The sequence below is a fragment of the Zalophus californianus genome, chromosome 8 (assembly GCF_009762305.2).
Source record: "Zalophus californianus isolate mZalCal1 chromosome 8, mZalCal1.pri.v2, whole genome shotgun sequence".
NCBI classification, from domain to species: domain Eukaryota; kingdom Metazoa; phylum Chordata; class Mammalia; order Carnivora; family Otariidae; genus Zalophus; species Zalophus californianus.
The window spans coordinates 21,149,669-21,165,277 of NC_045602.1; the positions used below are offsets into that span (position 1 = coordinate 21,149,669).

At 38.8% G+C, this 15,609-nt stretch overlaps 1 protein-coding gene across 4 annotated transcripts in view; it reads right to left on the reverse strand.

Moving 5' to 3' along the window:
* The window catches only part of ASXL2 (ASXL transcriptional regulator 2), a 136,565-nt gene that overhangs the window by 89,423 nt on the left and 31,533 nt on the right, over positions 1–15,609 (reverse strand). For 3 of the 4 annotated variants that reach the window (XM_027621936.2, XM_027621935.2, XM_027621937.2), the window contains one exon: positions 1,162–1,246. The exons of the other annotated variant lie outside the window; for it this stretch is intronic. The gene's annotated coding sequence lies outside the window, so the exon portion shown is untranslated. The remainder of the gene's footprint in view (positions 1–1,161; positions 1,247–15,609) is intronic. 4 annotated transcript variants of the gene reach the window in all.

Sequence of the window (15,609 nt, forward strand, 5' to 3'; positions counted from 1 at the left end):
AAATTAATATGTTCTAATTTATTACCCAGAGCAAGGAATTACTTTAATATGGTGGCATTTTTCTGTTTATACAAAAATACGTATTTTAACACGAAACATTAAAGTTATTAAAGTTGAAGACCTAAAATTTTTGTATCCCTTTTAGTGAGGACTTCATAGATTTTCTAGGTGTACTATTCTCTAAGGAAATAAAATAGACACCCTTAAAACTGCATAAGGGGTATTTACTTTCCTTAAAAAAAAGAAATGTTTATCACTAGTTCCTTTAAATACTAGGCACTTAGGGCGCCTGGGTGGCTCAGTCGGTTAAGCGACTGCCTTCGGCTCGGGTCATGATCCTGGAGTACTGGGATCGAGTCCCACATCAGGCTCCCTGCTCAGCAGGGAGTCTGCTTCTCCCTCTGACCCTTCCCCCCTCATGTGCGCTCTCTCTCTCTCTCTCTCTCTCTCATTCTCGCTCTCTCAAATAAATAAAATCTTAAAAAATAAAAAGTTAAATAAATACATACATACATACATACATACATACATACTAGGCACTTAGGTGGCTCTTGGTTTTGGCTCAGGTCATGATCAGGGTCCTGGGATCAAGCCAGTGTAGGGCTCTGCATTCAGTGCAGAGTCTGCTTGTCCCTCTCCCTCCCCCCCCATATACTTGGGGCTTGCTCTCTCTCTAAAAAATAAATGAAATCTTTTAATAAGTAAGTAAAAATAAATACTAGGCACTTAAAATTAATCTTAATTTAGAAAATTATTTGTGGGGACGCCTGGGTGGCTCAGTTGGTTAAGCATCTGCCTTCGGCTCAGGTCACAATCCCAGGGTCCTGGGATCAAGTCCCACATCAGGCTCCTTACTCAGCGGGGAGCCTGCCGCTCCCCTGCTTGTGCTCTCTCTCTCTGACAATAAATAAAATCTTAAAAGAAAAAGAAAATTATTTGTGCTAAATAGTCTCAATATTTAGAGCTATATAAATCATTTAGTTAGGGGGAGAAAAAGAAATGTTTTCAATTAAAGACTGAAGTAATCTATTTTTAAAGTTTATTATGGAAATTTTAAAACATATACAAAAGAGAACACTACAATCAACAATTACAACACATGGCTTATATCTTATCTCATCTATACCACCAGTAAAGTAATTAATTACTATATTTCCTCACTTGCAAACTGGTTATTCATGACCACTGTCCACTTAGTATACACTCCATTTGTATGCGTTCTATCTTCACATTCAATATAGCAAAACTGTAAGATAAATAAATAATAAAACTTTTACTGTCACATTTATTGCAAATATTTTTTCCAGTTTATTATTCATCTTTTCGTTACTGTTGCTTTTCCATGGAGGTTTATATTAACTTCACATATTACAACTGATTGTGGTCTTTTCTTTTGATTTCTTTTAGCACTTCTACATTTAAGTATATCTTCTCACCCTTCGATAGTTTTTTTTCCGTCTTTTCATTTACATCTAACTTTGAATTCACTTAATTTTTAATAAGAAAATATGTACGCACACTAAAGAAACCCAAGAGTGAGAGATGCAGAAAGGAACAAAATGGCCACATATATTTGAGCAAAAATACCATATTCCATTAAATTAGTATTACATACTACTACTATATTGTATTACCATTACTATTACTATTACATTATTTTACCACAAGTTTAATGTAAACGAAAAGACCACAGTACTTTTACAAAACATTTAGCTTACTTTAACCACAGGAGGGCAGTGTTTATCAAACAAAAGTATCATTCCTTTGGAATAGTTCATGGAATTACTTACAAAACACAATTTTTAAAACTACTTTATGACAATCAGAGTAGCTGCTCAAAAGAACTTTTTGTTTTAATGTAAACCCTATGCCCAATGTGAGGCTTGAACTCATGACCCCAAGATCAAGAGTCGCCAGACAGGCGCCCCTGCTCAGAAGAATTAAAATTAACACCACACTGAATTAAAGCATGATAAAATAAATTTTTTTAAAGATTTTATTTATTTATTTGACACAGAGAGAGAGAGACAGTGAGAGAGGGAACACAAGCAGGGGGAGTGGGAGAGGGAGAAGCAGGCCTCCTGCCGAGCAGGGAGCCCAATGTGGGGGGCTCGATCCCAGGACCTTGGGATCATGACCTCAGCCGAAGGCAGACGCTCAACGACTGAGCCACCCAGTCGCCCCAAAATAGTTTTTTAAAGTGTGCTTAAGGGGCGCCTGGGTGGCTGTCGGTTAAACATCTGCCTTCAGATTAGGTCATGATCCCAGGGTCCTGGGATCAAGCCCCGCATCTGTCTCTGCCTGCCACTCTCCCTGCTTGTGCTCTCTCTCTGTCAAACAAACAAATAAAATCTTTAAAAATAAATAAAGTGTGCTTATACATCTATTTCTTTACTTGCAGATTCTCACATCCAGCTAATGAAAAATATATTAAAACTATACTTTGAGTACCAGGAATAATGTAGAGAGCCCCTAAGATTCGAGTTTAACTCTAACCTAAATAACAGCCATTTTCAATTATTGCTGCACTTATGAGTTCCTTCCAGATAGGCAAATATGCGGAGCCCGAATTTTACATCATCTAGATGATTTTATTTTACATTTTAAATGTACAGATAAAAATTATTAATCTTTATAGGTTTATATCAGTGTTATATGGCTTACTTACAAAAGCTTCAATTGGTGTAACTAATGTCATAGTAATGAAAAAGGTCACCCAGGATATACGCAGAATGATGAAAGCCTATGCTACAGAACCAACATACCAATGCTAAAGAGTCAGAGAAGTAAAACCAGCAAATAACTAAGGAGTGGCCAGAGGAATAGGAAGAAAATCAGAAGAACATGGTACCTCAGAAAAGACAAAAGAATTCTAAGAAGGATGAAATAGTCAACAATGTCAAAAACCGAGAGGAGTTGAGATAACAACTTCAAAAACCACTCTATTTTGCAACAAGGAGCTCTTTAATTAGCTTTACAAGTTCAGATTCCACTTAATCAAGAGGGAAGAAACCAAACTTGAGAGGGTCTGAGCACTCAATGGGGAGTCCAGAGGTGGCAACAGAGAGTTAAAACAACTCTTCCAACAACAGTGAAGGAAAGGTGGAGTCAAGGAAAAATTGTTTAGTCAAATGGACTTGAACAAGTTTTACGGAGCCAAGATAAAAGGAAACAAAAGTATCCCTAGCTGCCCAATTCTCCCCCATCCAGAGATCAAGTTCGACAAATCCTTCATTATCCAAACATGTGCTACTTAAAATTTCACACTTGGGAACAAGATGAATTCCAAGGATGTAGTATCCACCACCTACCAAACTAACTATATAAAAACCTTCTATGTGAGTTTAGAAGCTAAACAGATAATAACAATACATGGAATTTTGAAGGAATAACTAATAGAGCCAAATATCTGAAAAGGAAAGAGGGGAAAGGACCTTACCTGGCTGCTTAGCAGTATCTGTTAATCACTATCTCTGTCCTGAGATGCACTCCTCTATTCAGCTCTGTGACACCAGACTCTCCTTTTCCCTCCTACCTCTCGACCAGCAACTTTTCATTCTCCACAATCCTTTACTGTTGATCTTCCTCAGGATTCTCTCTTAATTTCTAATCTTGCACATTTTCACAATCACATGGTTTCAAGAATCAGTAAGTTCCTACAGCAGCATTCTATATACCCCCAGTAGTGCTTATCACACTGTATTTATTATAAATGCGTTTAAAATCATTACTCTTGCCCAGTGGTACATAAGCTCCATAAGGGCTGGGACCTTCTGTCTTGTTCATAGAGTATCCCTCGTGCCTATCATATGGTAGGTCTAAAACGTGGTGGCTGACTGACCAAATTAGGAACACAGGTGGCAAAACTGGCCTTACACAATTGTAAAAATATTTGTGTGCGTGTGTGTGTGTTTTTAAACAAGAAAGAAGGATGAAAGGTGAATGCAAATAAGTTTGTAGATTCAGGGTAGAAACTTAGATGTAAGAAGTGGCTGAGGAGATTTAAATACAAAGAGACAGCTACAGATAGCCAGAGAAGATTGCTACATAGGCTGGCTTTGTAAACTCACAAGTATAGTTTTACCTAAAGGTCCCTCAATTCTGAACAGCTCTATCTATCAAGGCATTCTGATCTAGTTCATTCCACTTAGATTCTTTTTACTTGATTATCCAAGAAGTCTGTATGTTATACCACTCTTAGTTCAAGCAAAAAAAAGTTCTCAAAACCTAATTCTCCCAAAATTCTTGATTTAATACTTATCTAGCAGTTAAGTGCTAGGTTCCATCTAAAGTGCTTTACATACATCAGCTCATTTAATTTTTATATTAAATCTGTAAGGTAGATATTATTACGGCATTTTTTTCAGATGTGAAAACTTTGGCACAGGGAAAATAAGTAACTTGCCCAAGGTGACATCAGCTAGTAAGTGATGGAGAACAAGATTCTTTGCTCCCAAGCATTATGCTATACTGCCTCTCTCAATCAGTTACACATTCATACTACTCCTAAAATTAACTGTTACTGTAACATACAATTAAGTGCCAAAACCTGGGGCTGCGAAGATGATTAATAAACAAGTCCTATAGTCCACAACTCGGGTAGAGAAAGAGTGGCGGAAAGGAGAGAAAGACAACTATTAGATAAGAAATACTAAAAAAACATAAATAACTATGGAAAATAAGGTAAAGAACATTTAATTGTTGGGCGCCTGGGTGGCTCAGATGGTTAAGCATCTGCCTTCGGCTCAGGTCATGATCCCAGAGTCCTGGCATCGAGTCCCGCATCGGGCTCCCTGCTCCTTGGGAGCCTGCTTCTCCCTCTGCCTCTCTCTCTCTCTCTCTCTGTGTGTCTCTCATGAATAAATAAATGAAATCTTTAAAAAAAAAAGAACATTTAATTGTTCCCATAAAAATTATGCACTATTTCAAATATAGAGGAAACTATAAAATAAAAGAAAACTTATGTATGGACTAGCAAGCTTTATCTAACCTGCAAAAGAAAATGAAGGAACTGGGGCTCCTGGGTGGCTCAGTCAGTTAAGCATCTGCCTTCAGCTCAGGTCATGATTTCAGGGGTCCCGGGATCCAGCCAGTATCATGAGCAGGGAGACTGTTTCTCCCTCTCCCTGTGCCTCTCCCCATGCTTGTGCGCTCTCTCTCTCTGTGTGTATCAAATAAATAAATAAATCTTTAAAAAAAGAAAGAAAGAAAAAAGAAAATGAAGGAACTTTCTGAAAAGATAGAAATGTTCTATACCTAGACTAGGGTGGTAACACACAGATGCACACATTTGTCAAAATGAATTCAGCTGTACTTTTAAGACATGTGCATTATACTAAATAACTACTGCACCTCAATAAAGCTGGCATATACCTCAATTAGTTGATTTTTAAATAAATTAGGGTGCCTGGGTGGCTCAGTCGGCTAAGCATCTGCCTTCAGCTCAGGTCATGATCCCAGGGTCCCAGGATTGAGCCAGTGTTGGGCTTCCTGCTCAGCAGAGAGCCTGCTTCTCCTTCCACCTGCTGTTCCCCGTGCTTGTGCTCTCTCTCTCTAATAATTAAAATAAAATCTTAAAAAAAAAAATTAAAGCAAAATGAAGGAATAGAGAGAAAAAATGCCACACTCCCTGAAATTCAAGAGTAAGAACTTATTATGGAAAAAAAATAAATTTGAAAATGGGCTAGGATGGAAATGTTTTGTATTAAACTCAACTTACTCATATCTGAGAACCAGACTGTTTTAATGCCTGAAATGACCATACAAGAGAGGCAGTGAAGGGATGTCCAACAGAAAAAGTTAGGGAAGGAGGGATGAGAAGCAGAAAGGATAAAGTTCTCTGGGGAAAAAAAATTAAATTTTTAAGAAAAAAGATATTTGTATAAAAAGATATTTTACAGAAAAGATATTCATATAAAATTGTATGGCCATCTGGGGCGCCTGGGTGGCTCAGTCGTTAAGCATCTGCCTTCGGCTCAGGTCATGATCCCCAGGGTCCTGGGATCGAGCCCCGCATCAGGCTCCCTGCTCGGCGGGAGGCCTGCTTCTCCCTCTCCCACTCCCCCTGCTTGTGTTCCCTCTCTCGCTGTGTCTCTCTCGGTCAAATGAATAAATAAAATCTTAAAAAAAAAAAAAAAATTGTATGGCCACCAATTGTAGCCATCAAACAAAAATAAAAGTAGGATGCCAAGAGACAGCAAACAATATACAAGAGGCCCCTGTTTTAGGCAAGTGAGAATTCTAATGGTAGAAACAGACAACAAATACGTAAGAAAAAAATTCTTTTTTCACATAGTGGTAAGTACAACACAAAATAAAACAGGATGCTAAGGTTGACAGCGAATGGGAAGAGAAATAATTCCACCAAGTAGTAAGGCCTCAGTAACTACCCAACATGTAACTGAGAACTGAGTGACAAGTTGCCAGACAAGGGAATATTTGAGGGCAAAACAAAAGCAAAGGCCCATTTCATTAGTTTAGCTCAAAAGCCATGAAAAGTTTTAGTCTATTTAGTCATATGGAAAATAAAATTCAAACTCAATAATAAATATTTCATCAGGGTGGTTTCACTTAAAAAACAATGAAACAGGGACACCTGGGTGGCTCAGTTTGTTAAGCGTCTGCCTTTGGCTCGGGTCATGGTCCCAGGGTCCTGGGATCGAGTCCCACATCGGGCCCCCTGCTCAGCGGGGAGCCTGCTTCTCCCTCCGCCTGAAGCTCTCCCTGCATGTGCTCTCTTCTCTCTCTGACAAATAAAATCTTTTAAAAAACCCAAAAACAAACAAACAAAAAGAAACAGATAATACATTTAAAGAAAGCAAAAAATAAACAGTGAAAAGTTTTATTCCCTTCTCCCCCTCACTGTCCACCCCTTATTCTCCCCTCTCCTCCTCACTTACTAGTTTCTTATGTATCCTCCTAACATTAAAACAATCATAAGCAAACACTCTCACTTTTGCACACAAAAAAAAGGCAGCAAGTCACATACAATATTCAATATATGACCTTATGCATCTAGTATATCCTGAAGGTCCTTATGTTTATATAGAAAGCATCTATTCTTTTTTATAGCTGCATAACATCCCATTCTATAGACATACTACAATTTACTTAGCCATCTCCTAATTTTGGGACTGTTTCCCATCTTTTGCACAGTATGTAGCAAAAACAGTTGGTGCCCTGTATCACATCCCAAGTCCACAGGTGAACTCAGTTACATTTGCTGTGGATGATTCCCACTTACAGTAACAGTGTCCCACCTCATGCTGATAATAGGCCTATCTCAAGGTTCCATGAGTCTCTTCACTTCTCCGTCACAGGGCTTTCTCCAAAGCCAAGGAAGCCCAAACAGCAACAGGGCAGCCCATGAGTGCAGAGGAGTTAGCAACCCTACCAGAAATCCTCAACCCCTCCCAGGATGAACAAAATGCTCCAGACTGTCTTTTTTTTTTTTTTTTTTTAAGATTTCATTTATTTCTTTGACAGAGATAGCAAGAGAGAGAACACAAGCAGGGGGAGTGGGAGAGGGAGAAGCAGGCTTCCCGCGGAGCAGGGAGTCCAATGCAGGGCTTGATCCCAGGATCATGACCTGAGCTGAAGGTAGACACTTAACGACTGAGCTACCCAGGCGCCCCTACTCCAGACTGTCTTAACCCACTCTGTACACATGCAATAGACGCACAAATGAAGAAGTCGTGGTGACAGGGATGAAGGCTATTTATGACCCCAACAACATAGAGCCTTCCTTTCATGAAAACTGGTAAAGCTTAGCTACTGTTGCTGCTGAGTATCCAAAACTTGTCATCAAAAAAGGCCAACGCTGAGCCCTCTGTATGTTACAATCCCTCAAAAAGATGAGCCAGCTGACAAAGGAGAAGGAACAAGAACAGGGAAACAATGCTGATAATACCACTCTACAAATGTGTTACTACCAGAAAAGAATTTCAGTAAAAGGATTCTAAGATAAAAGTAGGTTCCAAATTCTAGGGTTGTTAGACCATCCCTGATAAAAATTTCCAACAAAATTAAGCTAAACCATACACTAAAAAAAATGGAATGGGGGGGGTTTGACAATGCCTGGGTGGCTCAGTTGGTTGGGCAACAGCTCTGGGTTTCAGCTCAGGTCATCATCTAGGGGTCCCGGGGTCTGGCGGGGAGTCTGCTTGAGGATTTCTCCCTCTCTCCCTCTGCCCTTCCCCCCCGCTTCCATGTGCACACTTGCATACTCTCTCTAAAATAAATAAATGAATCTTTTTTAAAAAATTAAAATTAAAATTAAAAACTGGAGCTGGTATAGCTCCTAATTAAAGTTAGGGTGCACCTCTCTCCCCATCTTCCTTCCACTACAATTCCCATTTATGATTACAAGACAGAGCTAAGAGTATATGAATAATATAAATGAGTAAGTTGATTTCAAGATATACCAAACTTCAAACTCTTCAAAAACTCCTACTTTTTCCTCATAATCACTAGTGAAAATGGTTAGAAAACTGCCTGTTTATTAAGGAAGCCTCAATAATTACAAAAACTATAAAATGTTAAACTTGTTCTCATTGTAATGCAATAAAAGCAGAAATTATAAAAAATAATTTTTTATAATGTTTTTAATCCCTACCCCAAAAAAACCTTGGACCAAGAAGGAAATCACAACTATACCTAGACAAAAGAAAAAAAAAAGTAAGTGAAAGGTGTAATTATGGAAAAGAAGTAAGCAACTTATTATTTGTAAAAGTGTTTCTCTTATTTTCTTAAACTACTTGAATTTTTTTTACCATATTTAACTGATTTCAACAAATATCTAAGCACCTTCTATAGAGTTGGCCCTTGAACAGCATGGGTTGGAACTGTACAGTTCCACTTATACACAGATTTTTTTTTTATAAATACAATAGAATTCTGTAGATGTATTTTCTCTTATGATTTCCTAACATTTTCTTTCCTCTAGCTTACTTTATTGTAAGAACACAGTATGTACTACATATAACATACAAAATATGCGTTAATCAACTGTGTTATCAGTAAGGCTATGTCAGTAGTAGGCTGTAAGTAGTTAAGTTTAGGGGGAGTCCAAAGTTATACTTGGGTTTTCAACTGTGTGAGGGGGGCAGTGCCCCTAACCCATGTAGTTCCATCACATAACAAGTCATCTAAAATATCCAAATATATACTCTACTATCCTCAACATACTATCTTCACAGGACTAAGTTAATCCAATTCCACTGTCTCTCAAAAATCATTCTCATGTACAGCTTTGGTAATGAACCTTTCCTCAGTTAAAATGCCCTTTTCTGGGGCACCTGGGTGGCTCAGTCATTAAGCGTCTGCCTTCAGCTCAGGTCCTGGGATCGAGCCCCGCATCAGGCTCCCTGCTCAGCGGGAAGCCTGCTTCTCCCTCTCCCACTCCCCCTGCTTGTGTTCCTGCTCTCTCTCTCTCTCTCTCTGTCAAATAAATAAAATCTTAAAAAAAAAAGAGAGAGCCTGCCTCTCCATTTAAAAAATAAATAAATAAAAAATAAAATGCCCTTTTCTCTCCAGACCCATTTCAAAAACTAAACTTTTTTTTTACAGGTGCATATCCCTCTGAAAGTCTGATGACAGCTATGAAAACTCTTCTCAAAAAAAATTAAATTTTGGGGCGCCTGGGTGGCTCAGTTGGTTAAGCGACTGCCTTCGGCTCAGGTCATGATCCTGGAGTCCCAGGATAGAGTCCCACATCGGGCTTCCTGCTCGGCGGGGAGTCTGCTTCTCCCTCTGACCCTCCCCCCTCTCGTGCTTTCTATCTCTCATTCTCTCTCTCTCTCAAATAAATAAATAAAATCTTTAAAAAATAAAAAATAAATTTTATGGTTAGTTTCTATGGGTCAACAGACCCCACGAAGGTTAAGGTAGATTTGTGATTTTAACCACTTATGTACCATTCAACATTCCTCTGGTTAAAAGGCCTTGATTTACCTTTGGAGATCCACCTCCCTCCTCCATTCTCAGTCCATTGGTGGGAACCAACACTAGCAATAAAGCAGGAAACAAATTAGCACTTTCCAACTTCTTGGCAACAGTAATTTGCTTAGAAACCGGCAGAAGACTCAAACTAAGGCTACAGGAGCAGAATAACAGGTGAAAGACATTTTTTGCCCCAGGAACTACCGGACTTAAATGATGGGAGACTGAAGCTAGTAGCTTTTAAACACCCCAAAGACAAACAAAAAGAGAGAGAGAAAGAGAAAAAAAATCTTCATAATGCCTTTATTTAAACAATGAATCCAACCATACCTGAAGCTCCACCCCCAGATTTTCCAATGACAGCAAGTTCTCTTTTCTTTCTTCTACCACTTTGGGATAGATTTTCTACCATTTTCAAAAACAGTCCTGACATAGAACCCATTCCTAGATCAAGATTAAGAACTCCTGAAGTAGATAAGAAATCTGTATTCTGAATCCATACATATGGGTTCATAACAGTAAAGTTAATTATGGTGAATACACTGGCAATAATTAGAGCCTACTAGTCACAAAAAGCTTTTAGCCTAGTTTAGCAAACAAAACAAAAACCAAAAAAAAAAAAAGTTTTTTTTTAAGCTTTGTAAATCACTGAACTCTATGATGAAATATTCCCAGAAACCAGTGAAAACAATGCTTTGAAGCTACCAAGACAAGAATTTCATAGATGTCAAACAGAATCTGGACCTCTAAATCCTTGCTCAAAAGAACCTGAAGTCTCACTTCATCCATGAAGTCTGCTCAAATCCTCAGTTGACACCTTCCTTCTCAACCTTAGGTACTTAAAATGGGCAATTTCAGCAGCTAACTACACAAATTTTTTATCATTCCTACTTATTTTATTTTTTAAATATTTTTATTTTTTTTTAAGTAGGCTCCACACCCAACATGGGGCTCAAACTCATGACCTTGAGACCAAGTCACATGCTCTACTGACTGAGCCAGCCAGGGGCCCCTCATTTCTACTTATTTTAGTCTCTTATTCTTTTTTTCTTTAAGATTTTTATTTATTTATTTGACAGAGAGAGCATAGCAGGGGAAGCAGCAGGGAGAGGGAGAAGCTGCCTCCCCACTGAGCAAGGAGCCTGATGCAGGACTCGATCCCAGGACCCTGGAACCACAACCTGAGCCAAAGGCAGATGCTCAACCAACTGAGCCACCCAGGCGCCCCTTAGTCTCTTATTCTTGACTCCACATACTGCAGTGCACTTATTCACAGAGACGAAATAGTCCAGGTTTTAATAAAAAGAGAACGAGGAAAAAAAATCTCCTGAAGAGGACAGATAACCAGGTAATTCCAACCTAGATTTATCGAATTTCACCTTTCTTTTAGAAGAAAACTCAGTTTTCTCATTGTGATTAATACCACGACCCCCATAGTATCCCCCCAGAGGAACGATTTCTATTTAAAGCTCCGTGGAAAAGTGGATTAAAATACCTTTTTTCTGCCCTTGCAAAGTTTTAAAAGAAAAAAAAGAAAACCGCAGGCACTGTCTAAAGAGGACTTTACTAAATAATGAGGGAAAGTTGCACAATACAAGGAAGGAAAAGACAACATAATTCGCAGTCACTTTTATAAGAACAGATTGCAGAATCTCACCATGATGACCTCCTAATACCAATACTCCCTGCTTTAGCTCCTGCCCTTCTACCTCCTTAACAGCTGACAGGACGTCTAGTGAACTGCTAAGAGTTCATTCAAGAAGTAAGAGCCATCCTTCCTCCACAATTAGTAAGCCCAGTGTTATCTCAAGGTGAGTGACCATGTCACATACTAATAATTCTCCACAAACTAAAACGAGATTAAATTAGGAGGGGGGAAAAATGAAAAAAATTAAGCTGAAATACCAATAGTTGTTGCCACTGGGTAGTAGGTCAATGGGTGATTTTTTTTCCTTTTAACCCTCCCCACATTTTCTATCATGTCCAAGTATTATTTTGACCCACAAAAGTTTTTTTCATTTTTATGCAGTCAAATCTTATACTTCATGGATTCTGCTTTTGTTAAGAATGCTTTCCACAGAATGACACAAAATCAGGGCAAGAGGAAGAAAAGTATTACCAAATGTGACTACATAAAAATGAAAAACTTGGTACCATACGTATGCACGTGTATGCACATGTACACACACAAACCCATAAACAAAGTCTAAAGAAAAAGTAGGAAAAAAAAATTGGAAAATATATCACACACAGAAAAAGCTGTTATAGAGGCGACTGGGTGGCTCAGTCGGTTAAGTGTCTGCCCTCAGCTCAGGCCATGACCCCAGGCTCAGCGAACAGCCCGCTTCTCCCTCTCCCTCTTGAATAAATAAAATCTTTTATTTTTTTAAAAGATTTTATTTATTTATTTGACAGAGAGAGCAAGAGAGCACAAGCACGGGGAGCAGGAGAAGGAGAGGGAGAAGCAGGCTCCCCATTGAGCAGGGAGCCCAACATGGGGCTCGATCCCAGGACCCTAGGATCATGACCTGAGCCAAAGGCAGACGCCCAACCATCTGTGCTACCCAGGCACCCCTCAAATACATAAAATCTTAAAAATTAAAACAAAAGAAAAGTTGTTATAAATGAGAAAAACAATTTTTTTAAAAAACTGGCAAAGGAATAAAAGGGTAGTTCAGAGAAAAAAACACAAGTGGTCAGTAAACATTACAAAGATGTTCAACCACAGCCATAAAACCATAAATACAGAAATCGAAATCAAAACCAATTTTTTTTCACGTACAGAGTTTGCCAAAGTGAAAAGAACTGAAAAGCCCATTATTTGTCAGGGTATGGGGAGCAGATACTGTCATCCATTGCTATAAAAATGGTACAATCCTTTTGAAGCACAATTTGGCACTCTCCAGTCCTGGATGGATATATCTTTGACCCATCAATTCCAATATAAAAATTAATTCTATGGCTATATTCTTACAAAAACACAAATAAATATGTACAACATTTACTTAAAATATTTTTGCAACATCATAAAACTGGAATGGCCTAAATTCCAAGAAGTAATTAGTAAAATAGGTTGATAACCAAATAAAAGAGGAATACGTCACCATCAAAAAGAGCAATATAGACATCAAAAGAACCGATTAAAAAGAGACAAATTGAACTACATCAAAATTTAAAACATATGCATCAAGGGACACAATCACCACAGTGAAAAGCCCCTATAGAATGGGAGAAAATATTTGCAAATCATGTATGTTAAAGAGTTAATGTTCAGAATAGTGTTCACTTCAGCAGCACATATACCAAAACTGCAATGACACAGAGATTAGGGATGACACGCAAATTCGTGAAGCATTCCACTTTTTTTTTTCCAAAGAAGACATACAGATAGATGGTTAACAAACACACGAAAAGATGTTCAACATTACTCATCATCAAGGAAATACAAATCGAAACTACAATGATATCACCTCACAACTGTCAGAATGGCTAAAATTATAACAACACAGGAAACAAGAGATGTTGACAAGGATGTGGAGAAACGGAAACCCTCTTACACTGTTGGTGGAAGCCATTCTGGAAAACAGTATGGAGGTTCCTCAAAAAATTAAAAATAGAACTACCCTATGATCCAGCAATTGCACTACTATGTATTCACCTAAAGGATACAAAAATACTGATTTGAGAGGCACCTAGGTGGCTCAGTCAGTTAAGCGTCTGACTCTTGATCTCAGCCAAGGTCTTGATCTCAGAGTCATAAATTCAAGCCCTGTGTTGGGCTCCACACTGGGTATGGAGCCTACTTAAAATACACACACACACTGATCTGAAGGGACACATGCACCCCGATGTTTACTGCAGCATTATCTACAACAGCCAAATTACAGAAACAGACCAAGTGTCCAATGACTGATGGACTGATAAGGTATGTGTGTATGTGTGTGTGTACACATACATATGGAATATTACTCAGCCATCAAAAAGAATGAAATCTTGCCATTTGCAACAATGCAGATGGAGCTAGAATGTATTATACTAAGCGAAATAAGTTAGATAAAGACAAATACTGTATGATTTCATTCATATATAGAATTTAAGAGACCAAAGAGATGAACATGGGGGGCGCCTGGGTGGCTCAGTTGGTTGAGCGACTGCCTTCGGCTCAGGTCATGATCCTGGAGTCCCGGGATCGAGTCCCACATCAGGCTTCCTGCTCAGCAGGGAGTCTGCTTCTCCCTCTGACCCTCTTCCCTCTCGTGCTTTCTATCTCTCATTCTCTCTCTCTCTCTCAAATAAATAAATAAAATCTTAAAAAAAAAGAGAGAGAGATGAACATGGGGGGTGGGGAGAGAGGCAAACTATAAAACAGACTCTTAACTATAGAAAAGAAACTGAGGGTTGCTGGAAGGGAGGTGGGCTACGGTAGGATGGATTAAATGGGTGATGGGTTTTAACGGGGACACATTTTGTGATGAGTGCTGGGTTTATATGTAAGTGGTGACACACTAAATTCTACTCCTGAAACTAATATTACACTATATGTTAACTGGAATTTTTTTTTTTTAAGATTTTTTTATTTATTTGACAGAGACACAGTGAGAGAGGGAACACAAGCAGGGGGAGTGGGAGAGGGAGAAGCAAGCTCCCCGCTGAGCGGGGAGCCCGATGTGGGGTTCAATCCCAGGACCCTGGGATCATGACCTCAGCCGAAGGCAGAGGCTTAACGACTGAGCCACCCAGGTGCCCTATGTTAACTGGAATTTAAATAAAAACTTGAAACTACAAAAAAAAAGTTAGTATCCAGAACTCCTACAACTCAACAAAGAAACCAAACAACTCAATTCAAAAATGGGCAAAGGACTTGAACAGACATTTCTCCAAAAAAGAAAAACAAATGGCCAACAAGCATATGAAAAGATGTTCAACATCCTAATCATTAGGGAATTGCAAATCAAAACCACAATGCAGTATCACATCATATCCACTAGGATGGCTGCTTTCAAAACAAACAAACAAGAACAAAAACAGAAAATAACAAGTGTTGATGAGGATGTAGAAAAATTGGAAACCCTGTGCACTGTTGATGGAAAATATAGTGGTTCCACAAAGTATTAAAAATAGAATTATAATATGAATCCAGCAATATCACTTCTAGTTACATATCCAAAAGTATCAAAAGCAGGGTGTTGAAGAGATATATGTATACCCATGTTCATAGCAGCATTTTCAAATAGCCAAAACACAGAAGCGCCCATTGCAGATGAATAAACAAAATGTGATGTACACATATAATGGAATACTATTTGGCCTTAAGGAAATTCTGACACATGCTACAATGTGATGAACCTTGAGGACATTATACTAGATAAAAAAAGCGAATCACAGGGGCACCTGGGTGGCTCAGTCCGTTAAGCATCTCCCATCCGCTCAGGTCATGGTCTCAGGGTCCTGGGATCAAGCCCCACATTAGGCTCCCTGCTCGGCAGGGAGTCTGCTTCCCCCTCTCCATCTGACCCTCCCCTTGCTCATGCTCTCTCCCTCTCTCTCTCAAACAAATAAAATCTTAAGGAAAAAAAAGTGAATCACGAAATGACAAACACTGTAAGATTTCACTTATACAAAGTCTCTAGAGTAGTCCAATTGATAAGAAATGGAAAAGAGAAAGCTGGC